The sequence below is a fragment of the Eschrichtius robustus genome, chromosome 4, assembly GCF_028021215.1.
Source record: "Eschrichtius robustus isolate mEscRob2 chromosome 4, mEscRob2.pri, whole genome shotgun sequence".
NCBI lineage: Eukaryota > Metazoa > Chordata > Mammalia > Artiodactyla > Eschrichtiidae > Eschrichtius > Eschrichtius robustus.
The window spans coordinates 66,445,602-66,455,361 of NC_090827.1; the positions used below are offsets into that span (position 1 = coordinate 66,445,602).

The 9,760-nt window shown below is 38.0% G+C and overlaps 1 non-coding gene across 1 annotated transcript; it reads right to left on the bottom strand.

Annotated features, from left to right (window-relative positions):
• Positions 1-8,739: 8,739 nt before the first annotated feature.
• LOC137764488 (small nucleolar RNA SNORA40) lies at positions 8,740-8,866 on the bottom strand. The gene has a single exon (XR_011073993.1). It is a non-coding gene; the product is annotated as a small nucleolar RNA SNORA40 (small nucleolar RNA).
• Positions 8,867-9,760: the final 894 nt, after the last annotated feature.

Below are 9,760 nucleotides of genomic sequence, written 5' to 3' on the forward strand. Positions count from 1 at the left end.
GTGTTTCAATACAAATTGTGACATTTTTTGCTCTAGTTCTGTGAAAAATGCCAGTGGTAGTTTGATAGGGATTGCATTGAATCAGTAGATTGCTTTGCGTAGTATAGTCTTTTTCACAATGTTGATTCTTCCAATCCAAGACCATGGTATATCTCTCCATCTCTTTGTGTCATCTTTAATTTCTTTCATCAGTGTCTTATAATTTTCTGCATACAGGTCTTTTGTCTCCTTAGGTAGGTTTATTCCTAGGTATTTTATTCTTTTTGTTGCAATGGTAAATGGGAGTGTTTCCTTAATTTCTCTTTCAGATTTTTCACCATTAGTGTATAGGAATGCAAGAGGCTTCTGTGCATTAATTTTGTATCCTGTTACTTTACCAAATTCATTGATTAGCTCTAGTAGTTTTCTGGTAGCATCTTTAGGATTCTCTATGTATAGTATCATGTCATCTGCAAACAGTGACAGCTTTATTTCTTCTTTTCCAGTTTGGATTCCTTTTATTTCTTTTTCTTCTCTGATTGCTGTGGTTAAAACTTCCGAAAATATGTTGAATAATAGTGGTGAGAGTGGGCAACCTTGTCTTGTTCCTGATCTTAGTGGAAATGGTTTCAGTTTTTCACCAATGAGAATGATGTTGGCTGTGGGCTTGTCATATATAGCCTTTATTATGTTGAGGTAAGTGCCCTCTATGCCTATGTTCTGGAGGGTTTTTACCGTAAAAGGGTGTTGAATTTTGTCGAAAGCTTTTTCTACATCTATTGAGATGATCATATGGTTTTTCTCCTTCAATTTGTGAATATGGTTTATCACATTGATTGGTTTGCGTATATTGAAGAATCCTTGCATTCCTGGGATAAACCCCACTTGATCATGGTGTCTGATCCTTTTAATGTGCTGTTGGATTCTGTTTGCTAGTATTTTGTTGAGGATTTTTGCATCTATGTTCATCAGTGATATTGGCCTGTAGTTTTCTTTCTTTGTAGCATCTTTATCTCGTTACAGTATCAGGATGATGGTGGCCTCATAGAATGATTTTGGGAGTGTTCCTCCCTCTGGTATATTTTGGAAGATTTTGAGAAGGATGGGTGTTAACTCTTCTCTAACTGTTTGATAGAATTCGCCTGTGACACCATCTGGTCCTGGACTTTGGTTTGTTGGAAGATATTAAATCACAGTCTCAATATCAGTGCTTGTGATTGATCTGTTTATATTTTCTATTTCTTCCTGGTTCAGTCTCGGCAGTTTGTGCATTTCTAAGAATCTGTCCATTTCTTCCAGGTTGTCCATTTTACTGGCATATAGTTGCTTGTAGTTATCTCTCATGATCCTTTGTATTTTTGCAGTGTCAGTTGTTACTTCTCCTTTTTCATTTCTAAGTCTACTGATTTGAGTCTTCTCCCTCTCTTTCTTGATGAGTCTGGCTAATGGTTTATCAATTTTGTTTGTCTTCTCAAAGAACCAGCTTTTAGTTTTATGGATCTTTGCTATTGTTTCCTTCATTTCTTTTTCATTTATTTCTGATCTGATCTTTATGATTTCTTTCCTTCTGCTAACTTTCGGGTGTTTTGTTTTGCTTTCTGTAATTGCTTTAGGTGTAAGGTTAGGTTGTTTATTTGAGATGTTTCTTGTTTCTTGAGGTAGGATTGTATTGCCATAAAGTTCCCTCTTGCAACTCCTTTTGCTGCATCCCATAGGTTTTGGGTCATCATGTTTTCATTGTCATTTGTTTCTAGGTATTTTTTGATTTCCTCTTTGATTTCTTCAGTGATCTCTTGGTTATTAAGTAGTGTATTGTTTACCCTCCATATGTTTGTATTTTTTTCAAATTTTTTCCTGTTATTGCTATCTAGTCTCATAGTGTTGTGGTTGGAAAAGATACTTGATACGATTTCAATTTTCTTAAATTTACCAAGCCTTGATTTGTGAACCAAGATATTATCTATCCTGGAGAATATTCCATGAGCACTTGAGAAGAAAGTGTATTCTGTTGTTTTTGGATGGAATGTCCTATAAATATCAATTAAGTCCATCTTGTTTAATGTATCATTTAAAGCTTGTGTTTCCTTATTTATTTTCATTTTGGATGATCTGTCCATTGGTGAAAGTGGGGTGTTAGAGTCCCCTACTATTATTGTGTTACTGTCGATTTCCCCTTTTATGGCTGTTAACATTTGCCTTATGTATTGAGGTGCTCCTGTGTTGGGTGCATAAATATTTACAGTTGTTATTATCTTCTTCTCGTATTGATCCCTTGATCATTATATAGTGTCCTTCTTTGTCTCTTGTAATAGTCTTTATTTTAAAGTCTATTTTGTCTGCTATGAGAATTGCTACTCCAGCTTTCTTTTGATTTCCATTTGCATAGAATATCTTCTTCCATCCCCTCACTTTCAGTCTGTATGTGTCCCTAGGTCTGAAGTGGGTCTCTTGTAGACAATGTATATATGGGTCTTGTTTTTGTATCCATTCAGCCAGTCTGTGTCTTTTGGTTGGAGCATTTAATCCATTTACATTTAAGGTAATTATTGATATGTATGTTGCTATTACCATTTTCTTAATTGTTTTGGGTTTGTTATTGTAGATCTTTTCCTTCTCTTGTGTTTCCTGCCTAGAGAAGTTTCTTTAGCATTTGTTGTAAAGCTGGTTTGATGGTACTGAATTCTCTTATCTCTTGCTTGTCTGTAAATGTTTTAATTTCTCTGTCAAATCTGAATGAGATCCATGCTGGGTAGAGTAATCTTGGCTGTAACTTTTTCCCTTTCATCACTTTAAATATGTCCTGCCACTCCTTGCTGGCTTGCAGAGTTTCTGCTGAAAGATCAGCTGTTAACCTTATGGAGATTCCCTTGCATGTTATCTGTTGTTTTCCCCTTGCTGCCTTTAATATTTTTTCTTTGTATTTAATTTTTGATAGTTTGATTAATATGTGTCGTGGCGTGTTTCTCCTTGGATTTATCCTGTATGGGCCTCTCTGCACTTCCTGGACTTGTTTAGCTATTTCCTTTCCCATACTGGGGAAATTTTCAGCTATAATCTCTTCAAATATTTTCTCAGTCCCTTTCTTTTTCTCTTCTTCTTCTGGGACCCGTATCATTCGAATGTTGGTGTGCTTAATGTTGTCCCAGAGGTCTCTGAGACTGTCCTCAATTCTTTTCATTCTTTTTTCTTTATTCTGCTCTTCAGTAGTTATTTCCACTATTTTATCTTCCAGGTCATTTATCTCTTTTTCTGCCTCAGTTATTCTGCTATTGATTCCTTCTAGAGAATTTTTAATTTCATTTATTGTGTTGTTCATCATTGTTTGTTTGCTCTTTAGTTCTTCTAGGTCCTTGTTAAACGTTTCTTGTATTTTCTCCATTCTATTTCCACAATTTTGTGTCATCTTTGCTATCATTACTCTGAATTCTTTTCCAGGTATACTGCCTACTTCCTCTTCATTTGTTTGGTCTGGTGGGTTTTTACCTTGATCCTTCATCTGCTTTCTCCTTCATTTTGCTTAACTTACTCTGTTTGTGGTCTCCTTTTCGCAGGCTACAGGTTCTTAGTTCCTTTTGTTTTTGGTGTCTGCCCCCAGTGGCTAAGGTTGGTTCAGTGGGTTGTGTAAGCTTCCTGGTGGAGGGGACTAGTGCCTGTGTTCTGGTGGATGAGGCTGGATATTGTCTTTCTGGTGAGCAGGACCGTGTCTGGTACTGTGTTTTGGGGTGTCTGTGACCTTATTATTATTTTAGGCAGCCTCTCTGCTAATGGGTGGGATTGTGCTCCCGTCTTTCTAGTTGTTTGGCATAGTTTGTCCAGCACTGTAGCTTGCTGGTCATTGAGAGGAGCTGGGTCTTAGCGTTGAGATGGGAATCTCTGGGAGAACTTTTGCTATTTGATATTACTTGGAGCTAGGAGGTCTCTGTTGGACCAATGTCCTGAACTTGGCTCTCCCACCTCAGAGGCACAAGCCTGACCCCTCTCCGGAGCACCAAGACTCTGTCAGCCATACCACTCAGAAGAAAAGTTAGACAAAAGAAAGAAAGAAAAATAAAATAAAATAAAAAATAAAATTAATTATTAAAAATAAAAAAATAAAAAAGTAATAAAAAAAAGAAAGAAAGAAGATAGCAACCAAACCAAAAAGAAATTCACCAATGATACCAAGCACTAAAAATTATACTAAAAAAAACAACAAGAAAAGAAATGGACAGACAGAGCCCTCGGACAAATGGTAAAAGCAATGTTATACAGACAAAATCACACAAAGAAGCATACACATACACACGCAGAAAAAGAGAAAAAGGAAAAAAATATATATATCATTGCTCCCAAAGTCCACCCCCTCAATTTTGGGATGATTTGTTGTCTATTCCTGTATTCCAGATGCAGGGTACATCAAGTTGATTGTGGAGATTAAATCTGCTGCTCCTGAGGCTGCTGGGAGAAATTTCCATTTCTCTTCTTTGTTCGCACAGCTCCCGGGGTTCAGCTTTGGATTTGGCCCCACCTCTGCGTGTAGGTCTCCTGAGGGCGTCTGTTCTTCGCTCAGACAGGACAGGGTTAGAGTAGCAGCTGCTTCGGGGGCTCTGGCTCACTCAGGCTGAGGGAAGGGAGGGGTACGGAGGCGGGGCGAGCCTGCGGCGGCAGAGGCCAGCGTGATGTTGCAGCAGCCTGAGGCGCGCCGTGCATTCTTCTGGGTAAGTTGTCCCTGGATCACGGGACCCTGGCAGTGGCGGGCTGCACAGGCTCCGGGCGGGGAGGTGTGGAGAGTGACCTGTGCTCACACACAGGCTTCTTGGTGGCAGCAGCAGCAGCCTTAGCGTCTCATGCCTCTCTCTGGGGTCCGCGCTGATAACCGTGGCTCGCGCCCGTCTCTGGAGCTCCTTTAAGCGGCGCTCTGAATCCCCTCTCCTCGCGCACCAGGAAACAAAGAGGCAAAAAAAAGCCTCTTGCCTCTTCGGCAGCTCCAGACCTTTCCCTGGACTCCCTCCTGGCTAGATGTGGCGCACTAGCCCCTTCAGGCTGTGCTCACGCCGCCAACCCCAGTCCTCTCCCTGGGATCCGACCTCCGAAGCCCGAGCCTCAGCTCCCAGCCCCCGCCCGCCCTGGCGGGTGAGCAGACAAGCCTCTCGGGCTGGTGAGTGCTGCTCGACACCGAGCCTCTGTGTGGGAATCTCTCCGCTTTGCCCTCTGCACCCCTGTGGCTGCGCTCTCCTCCGTGGCTCCGAAGCTTCCCCCCTCTGCCACCCACAGTCTCCTCCCACGAAGGGCCTTCCTAGTGTGTGGAAACCTTTCCTCCTTCACAGCTCCTTCCCACTGGTGCAGGTCCCATCCCTATTCTTTTGTCTCTGTTTTTTCTTTTTTCTTTTGCCCTACCCAGGTACGTGGGGAGTTTCTTGCCTTTTGGGAGGTCTGAGGTCTTCTGCCAGCATTCAGTAGGTGTTCTGTAGGAGTTGTTCCACATATAGACCTATTTCTGATGTATTTGTGGGGAGGAAGTTGATCTCCATGTCTTACTCTTCCACCACCTTGAAGGTCTCCTACAGTAGGTTCTTATTAGTTATCTATTTTATATACAGTAGTGTGTATATGTCAATCCCAATCTCCCAATTTATCCCTCCCCACCCTTCCCCCTTGGTAACCATAAGTTTGTTTTCTACATCTGTAACTCTATTTCTGTTTTGTAAATCGGTTCGTTTGTACCATTTTTTTTTAGATTCCACATATAAGCAATATCATATGGTATTTTTCTTTCTCTATCTAACTTACTTCACTCAGTATGACAATCTCTAGGTCCATCCATGTTGCTGCAAATGGCATTATTTCATTCTTTTTTATGGCTGAGAAATAGTCCATTGCATATATGTATATGTATGTATATATATATCTATATATATCTATATATATCTATATATATATATACACACACACACCACATTTTCTTTATCCTCAGTATATAATTTGAATAGGTGATGATGTGACCTGCAAGTTAATTATGCATCTCGATATCTAGGGTGAAGGTGAGAAAGTGACTGTAACTAAAGGTAATAAGAATCAGTGCTTAATGGATGGAACTAATTGTAACCTCTCTTTAAAATTTGGGTCAAATTATCCTTACTTTAATGAAATACAATCCTACCTTTGTTCTAACTCTATCTTCACCAAGCAGTCATCAGATTATGAATTCAGTTTTCTTCTTCTTATTTAATTTAATTTATTTTAGTTTTAACTACTTTATTGAGGTATAATTGACATACAAAGAGCTGTAGATATTGAATGTATACAACTCGATGTGTTTGGAGGTAAGTATATACCCTTGAAATCATCATCACTATCAATGCCATAAATTTGTCCATCACCTCCAGAGTTTCTTCCTGCCCCCTTTGTTTTTTTTTTGTTTCCTTTTGTAGTAAGAGCAGTTAACATAAGATCTACCCTTTTAGCAAATTCTATGTATACAATACAATATTATTAGTCATAGGCCCTATGTTGTCCAATAGAACTTCAGAACTTATTTTGCATAACTGAAACTTTGTACACTTTGATCAACACCTCCTCATTTCCCCCTCCTCCCAGTTGTTGGCACCACCATTCTACTCTCTGCTTCTATGTGTTTGACTACTTTAGGTTCCACCTACGAGTGAGATCATACAGTATGTATCTTTTTGTGTCTGGCTTATTTCACTTAGCATAATATCCCCTACATCCATGCAAGTTGTTGCCAATGGCAGGATGTCCTTCTTTTTTAAGAATGAATAATATTTCATTATAGGTATACATCAGATTTTCTTTGTTCATATGTCTGTTGATGGACCTTTAGTTTTTTTCATGTCTTCACTATTTTGAATAATTCTTCAATGAACATGGGAGTACAGATGCTGATTTCAATTCAGGATATACACCCAGAAGTAGGATTACTGGATCAAATGGTAATTCTATTTTTAATTTTTTGGGGGGACATGCATATTGTTTTTCATAGTAGCTACATCAATTTATATTTGCCCCAACAGTATACAAGGGTTTCCTTTTCTTCACATTCTGGCCAGTGCTTGCTTTCCTTTGTTTTTTAGATAATAGTTATCCTAACAGGTGTGAGGTTGTATCTCACTGTGGATTTGATTTGCATTTTCATTATGATTAGTAACTTTGAGCACCTTTTCATGTACCTGCTGGCCATTTGCCTGTCTTTGGCGAAAGGTTTATTCAGGTCCTTTGCACATGTTTGTATTGGATTATTTGTTTTTTTGCTGTTGAGTTGTATGAGTTCTGTATATATTTTGGATATTAACCCCTTATCAGATAGTTTCTCAAACATATATGAGATATATTTCAATTATTTTGAAAATCTTTTTACTGTAAATGTAAATCTTAGCATTATGCTTTATACATTAGCTGATTTTGAATGTGTTTAGCATTAACCAGTTTTTTAGACATCAAATCATCCCTGAGTGAAGTGATTAAAATACAGGGTTTTTTTTTGATATGTACAAAATTGAGGAATAAACATAACAAGACACAGCTAATTTATTATTCTGTCCCCAAATTATCCAGAATGGACTATCTTGCCTTTTTAAAACTATCCATCTTAATGATACTCAGTAACCCTTGATCATCATTAATGCAAACTCATTCATGCATAGACTGTGTCAAAGTCCAGGTTTTCCCTGACTTCCACAAAACCCTGATTTTAAATAACCTGAGACCAGATTAATGAGGATTAATTGTGTGCCTTCCTTGATGTTCTTTTGACCTTTTCATATGAGTGAATCACTTTAGCCTTTAGCCCTTCTGACTGCTTTTTATTAGAAGTCTGCAAATATCTAGTAATGAGGTGCTTGAAATTGAACAAAGAGTGTTCACGGCTTTTCTTGTTGGGGGCAATTAACAATCTCCCATCACTATCACCTTAATAACATTTAAATATGAGTAGGCCAAAGATTTATTTTTATGTGCTTTAGAGATGCCTATGTGACTGCTGGGCTTAATAAAAATGGTCAATGATAATAAAGTATTTCTTCACTTGCTCCAAACAAATTTTATATCACAAAGCAATAACAAAACTAGTAAACAAAACAAAGCAAACACTTCATCATCATCAGAGATATATGTTTTTTTAAAGTTTTTTTTTTATTATGTGTAACATAGGCAAAATTATTTGTCAGTAAATTTTTAAGGAATTTCACATGTTCTGATTCTTTCTGCTGCCAATCACCTTAGTTCCTCCAAACTAATAATCTTCAAGATAAAATAGCCTTTTCAAAAAAAAGTTGTCATGTGAGTCACCCCTGTATAACAAATATAAAGGTAAGGTTCCATCTTCAGATATGCTCATGTAAGATTCTGAAGGCAGCCTCCCCTCCCTTAGTAACCAGGCAACCTGTAATGTAATAAACACAATTCTTTTAGTTAGGCTTCTTTGATCCCCAGCAGAATATGGACACACTTCAAAATTCCCCTCTTGTAATCTTTGGGATCCAACTTCCTCAAGCGATTTACCTTAGGACATGTTTAGGGCCAGGAGATGGATCTGTCTGGTTCTGAATATGACATCCTTTTTAAAATCCAGACACTGTGTTCAAGATAAAAGCCTAAAAAAAGAAACCATCTTTGTTTCATGTCAACACTAAAATTAGAGTACTAAATCAATACAGCTGATAATTTAAAAGCTTAAGATATGAGGGAAATTATCAGCTCTATAGTCCTGGAAGCAATCTTTATGTTTATCAATACACCTCCATCACTTGATTCTCTTTTAGGTATCATGTTCCTTTTCATCTGTATCAAAACTCATACTGAACAATGAGTTCTGTGTTGCAAAAGAGGATTTATTCTTGCACCTATCTAGAAGTCTTTGTCCACAAATTAAACAAAAACAAACACAAGTGCTAATATGTTCTTTTAATTTAAATTTTTTCCAGTTTTATTGAGATATAATTGACACACAGACTGTATAAATTTAAGTTGTACAGCATAATGATCCGACTTACAAATATTGTGAAATAATTATCACAGTAAGTTTAGTTAACGTTCATCATCTAATATAGATACAAAAAAGTTTTTTTTTCCTTGTAATGAGAACTCGTAGGAGCCACTCTCAACAAATTTCATATATACTAATAACAGTGTTAATTATAGCTGCCATGTTATGTATTATCTATCCCTAGTACTTATTTATCTTATAACAGGAAGTTTGTACCTTTTGACCACCTTCATCCAGTTTTCCCTCTCCCCCCCAGTTCTTCTACCTCTGATAATCACAAATCTATCTCTTTTTCTATGAGTTTTTTTTTTTTTTTTAAGATCCCACATATTGTGCGATGATACAATATTTGTCTTTGTCTGACATTTCACTTAACATAATGCCCTCAAGGTCCATCCATGTAGTCACAAATGGTAGGATTTCCTTGTTTTTTTAATGGCTGAATAACATTGCATTGTATATATATACCACAACTTCTTTATCCATTCATTTATTGATGCACACTTAGGTTGTTTCCATGTCTTTTTTTTTTTTTTTTTATATAAATTTATTTATTTATTTATTTATTTTTGGCTGTGTTGGGTCTTCGTTTCTGTGCAAGGGCTTTCTCTAGTTGCGGCGAGCGGGGGCCACTCTTCATCGCGGTGCGCGGGCCTCTCACCATCGCGGCCTCTCTTGTTGCGGAGCACAGGCTCCAGACGCGCATGCTCAGTAGTTGTGGCTCACAGGCCCAGTTGCTCCGCGGCATGTGGGATCTTCCCAGACCAGGGCTCGAACCCATGTCCCCTGCATTAGCAGGCA